Source organism: Camelus ferus, chromosome 4 (assembly GCF_009834535.1).
Source record: "Camelus ferus isolate YT-003-E chromosome 4, BCGSAC_Cfer_1.0, whole genome shotgun sequence".
Taxonomy (NCBI): Eukaryota; Metazoa; Chordata; class Mammalia; order Artiodactyla; family Camelidae; genus Camelus; species Camelus ferus.
Genome location: NC_045699.1, coordinates 48,559,135 through 48,564,005, shown reverse-complemented (window position 1 = coordinate 48,564,005; position 4,871 = coordinate 48,559,135).

The following is a 4,871-nucleotide window of genomic DNA, read 5'->3' as shown; positions in this document are numbered from 1 at the left end:
CCACGGAGAGGAAGAAGGGAAAGAAAAAAGGAAGTCGCTTCAACCTGGCCCAGCCAACCACAAGACCGCCGGGCGGAAGTGAAGGGCCGCGAGAGAGCCGCGCTCCCGGAAGTAAGCGCCGTCTCTCTAGCAACGCGTGGAGGGCGGAGCGGTGGCTAAGACCTCTTGGCGTGCGCAGGCCTTGCTGACGCCGGAGGGAGCACCCCTGTTTTGTTTTGTTTTTTTTTTTTTTTTGCTTATTGGCCTTTGCTACTGCAACCTGGTTTTTCTACTGAGATAATGCGGCTGTTTATTTAAAGTGCCTGTTGTTCTGTTGCCTATTAGTCAATTGGTTCTACCGAGACTCGTTCTGACAGGATTGGCTGATGGTCCTGTCAGTCTCCAGGCAGGAACTAATGAGTTTCAGACACCTCTGGAAAATATTACTCTGAGCCCCTTCGTGCTGAAATGAAGAGTTCTGGAGAAAATCGGAGTTTCGGTAGGTTTCGGAGCTTGTAGGCTTTTCTCACGGAGAAATGTGTAACAGGGCTGTCTACACATTAGAATCACTTGGGGAGTTTTGATCCCTCTAGGGTAGGACCTGGGCATCACACTTACATTTCCCAAGCCGCCCCCACCCCCACGAGACTCTAATGTGCAAACAAGATTGACAATTACTGCTTTTGTGCTTCTCTGGAACAAGAAATTTACCAAGGAAAAGATAAACATAAATCAATAAGTAGTTTCGGATCTCAACACTAGTCTATTTTAAGCTAATTAAGCTATTTAAGATTTTTTTTTAAGTTAATAACAAACTGCTGTTTTCTATTCAGTTAAGCTAAATGTCTGTGTTTTAATAAGAAGGTAATCAATCTAATATGTCAATAAAGAGCTTCGCAGAACTATGAAAAACTACCTAATAATATCAGAAGGTAAACAATGGGAAAACAAGCATTCATGATTCCTTGTACTAGAACTCTGCCTAGCCTGGAAAGAAGTAACTGGCTCCACGTGGACTTCACAGTTTGTTAGGTGATGCAGAAGCGTGAGAACCATTGTTTGGAGACCAACAGGGAAAAGCACTGTATGAAGTAATGACACTCTCTGATCGCCCTTTTTTGGCTGCTCTACTCTTGCTCTATTTTAGCCCAAAGTGTGTAAACTTGAGGTTCACAAGCTGTATTTGACCAACAAATATGCTTTGTTTATTTTGGACAGTATTGGCAGCCTTTTGTGGTTGAAAACAAAAACTTAGTTGCCAACATTTAAAACAAGATATTTTACATAAGAATCTAGATTATCAACTTCTCTTGAAAATGCTGACTATCTAGCAACACCAGGCTTGTATTCTTGCATGGCCACACTGCTTAGGGCTGAGTAGTTCTTTTATTCCCAGTTTGCTATGATCCTCACCATACATTATCACTTCCCTGACTAGCTGAATTTCATTTGAGTATTATCACCTGTGTGTTGTATTGTGCTGTCAATCCCTGAAACTAAGTGAACATTGTTGGTTGCCTACTCAGCATGCATTTCCCCGCTCTCACCTTTTAGAACACAACCAGGATTTTATTCATATCATTATTTGTATCTATTTAGCCCCCTTTATTCTATATGTCTTGAGGGAAGCTGATTTCATTTCCTTTTCTAAGGATTGTCTTAATATAAATAGGTCCCATTCCTCAAGCCAAAGTCCCAGTCTTAACAATCGGGGTGAATTGCTTAGAATACTAAAACCAAAGAAGTTTACATGTTTTTTGAATCTTTTGTGAGGCCTGAAACCATTGGAGCCTTCTTGCTACCCAGCTTGATAATGAAGCCAACACAGGGATGTTAAGAAGACAGAGAACTATCTCAGGGATGTTAAATAACAAAATTCCACACTAAGCAGCTAGAATAATGCTTGGGGAGAAGGTTCTAACTGCAATAAGGTTAGGTATTAAGTCTTGCTTTTAGCACAAATGACTCCATTTTTGGACCCGTCGTTTCTTTTTTAACAGGAAAATGGTGCCAGATCAACTCAAGTGGGACACCTTCTACCACCACCCACACTTCAGAGTGCTAGAGAAGAAAGCAGACCTTTATACAACCTTTCAATTCTCACCATGAGATAACCAGATTCTCCAGCTACTGGAGAGATCCATCTTTTCCAAAAGCCCCAGTCGTCTGACACCTTCCCAATAGCCTGCCCTGATCCAAAGAGGTAGCCTCACCCTAGAGAATTGGGAAAATGGCATAGATGAAAGGGAGGGTGCCCGAGACCTCTTTCATTGATCATGTTCCCCATTTCTTACCAGCTGCCACCTGTTCACCATCTTAATCAAGAGAAAAAGGGATAGCCCTGGAACAGTAAGTTTGGCCCTTACTCCTAAGTGGCCAAACATTTGCCATGAGATATGAATCCTTACTATTTTATACCGCTTGTGTTCGAAAGTTCTAATTGCCGGTATCAACAACATGATAATTTAAGTACCGTAGTAATAATCCTTTTTTTTAAAAGGAGCAAACAGAGTCATAAAGATTTCAAGTGATTTTTCCAAGTTAGTTAATGAATATTTGTCAAAGGACCCAAGTCTTCAGACTTGCTGCCCATCTTTGTTAACTACACAGTTCTGCCACAAGGTGGCAGCAGGTGATATACTTTCACCCCCAGTTCTCTTCTAAAGCTTTGGTTGCAAAGTACTGTATTTGTGGTCCTATCTTAGCTCTTAGAAACCTGAACAGCTACTCAGCGTGAACTTAATGCTTTCATAAAGGACAAAATTAAGATATTCTGGATTTTCTTTAACCATTTTGTCTATGCTCCCTGAGAATGTTCTGCTGTAAGATTGTTATTATATCTTCATGCATTCTGATATTCCATGAACTCTGGATTGGGTAATTTGTGTGCTAAACATAACTCTAGAAGTCCTTTATTTATTCTTGTTTGTAGACAAGTTGTATTTTATCTAGAATAACATCACTTGTTAAACAGAAACATACAGAGTCCATGGCCCCTGCTCTAGACCTAGTGAGTCAGAATCTCCAGGGGAAATCTCTCTAAAAATGCAAGTTCTCACTTTTGTAATTATGCCCCCTCTCTGGGTATGTTTGAGGACCACTGCTCTAACTGACTGTATCCATCCCTGCCTGACAGTTCTACAGAAATATCCCCGTCCTCTTTTCCTCAGCCTCCCTCACCTTATAGCCATTCCCCATTGCCACATCTTTCTCCTTCTCCTCACCTGCTTCCTCCTCCCCAGATCACCTGGCCCACTATGCTACGCCATGCCCAGGCCTCTTACTTTGTGATTTCTGGGGACCATGATCATGGCTTAGTCCAAGGAGCCAAAGCCAAGCCTCTCATCCTAAGACAGTAAGGATGGGGAGTCCCAGCAGGGTCTGTGGAAGCATAACAGCTGATATGTAGTCACAAATTGTCAGAAAAGCCCCACTTCTCCTAGAAAGTTGTGTTGTGTCTCTGTTACAGTCAGAGAAATGGTCTTATATGTTTTTATGCTATGTGACATTTTATGTTGAGGTTACAAATAGTTTTATAGTTTAGACTTTCTTTATGTATTTGTTCTGGCTACGACTCCCTCATTAGAGGATGAGACTTTGGAAAGCAGAAGCCCTGCTGTGTAGGGCTTCACTTCTCACTGGATAGGTCCGCAGTTTCATATTGCTACTACTGGGTAACTGACAATCTGCCTGGCCTTGGAGGAGAAAGAACGGTACGACTGAAATGCTGGCATTAGGCGTTGAGGTAGGGGTAGGGGGAGTGTAATTACGAAGGTAAGATTTAGCATTTTCATTTCCAATAGCATAGTATTTGTCAAACTGGGCAAGCATGAACTTAGGTTTTCATGGCCTTGAAGGACAAGGGGGGCGGGAGACAAAGCCAGGAACTATCAAGGTTGGGTGCCTATTGGAGACCCCTCCCCATAAGGGTAAACTAGAAATAACTCTTCTAACACCCAAGGGACTGAAAGAAAATTATCTGTCTCAAACCTTCATATAAATATTTTTGCTGACTGACGTGGAATTCCAGAAGGCAGTTAGAAGGAGTTTCAGAGAATCCAGAGAGGTGGAGGAAGGCTACATAAAGGCCATAGGCAAAGCCAGAGAGAAATAAGAGACTATTCCTTATTGAAATCTTCAGGAGACAGACTCTGAGATGGAGATTTGTGTGCAAGAGGTTTAATACCTAAGGGATGTAAAGGAAGCAGGATGAGGCAGAAGAAGTTGGACTGTGTTGCTGTCACAACAAAGGCCTCTCTTGGTATCACAGCTAGCTCTAGAACCAAGAAAGCCTTTCAGAGTTGCCCCAAACTGAGGCAAGGAGGCCAGGCTTTTATACCCCTACATCAGTCAGTCATTGGATGCTGATATCGGAGTGGCCTGGGGCTTGAACGAGGTGGCTTTCTTCAGCCAAGGGCAAACTCTGGAGGGAAACTCAGCTCAGTGCTGTCAACATACAACATTCCCAGCATCTGGGGAAAATAAGTTCTTCATTTCTAAAGTGGGGTGTGGATGACGTTGACAACACAACACAGCACCCACTGGATGAGCAAAGGAATAGAGAGAACCAGTGCTGGAGGTCCTAGAGCTGTGACAGAGTCTTGCTAAGAGGCACAGAGGTCTGGGGCTCCCACTTCTGCAAAAGAAAGTGTGGAGTCTTGCTGAAAAGCGGTCCTACTCCTAGCACACAGCACTCCCTTGATCCTTTCAGATAACGGTTTATATGGAGATTATTGTATTTTACTCTGAAATTATGGCTGTTTTTACTCCTGCAGAGAGAAGAATGGAAAAGCCCATTTCCCAAAACTTCCAATAACCCAGTACTGTGGACTGCATCGTGGCCCCTTCAACTCATATGTGACCTCCAATGTGATGGTATTTGGAGATGGGGG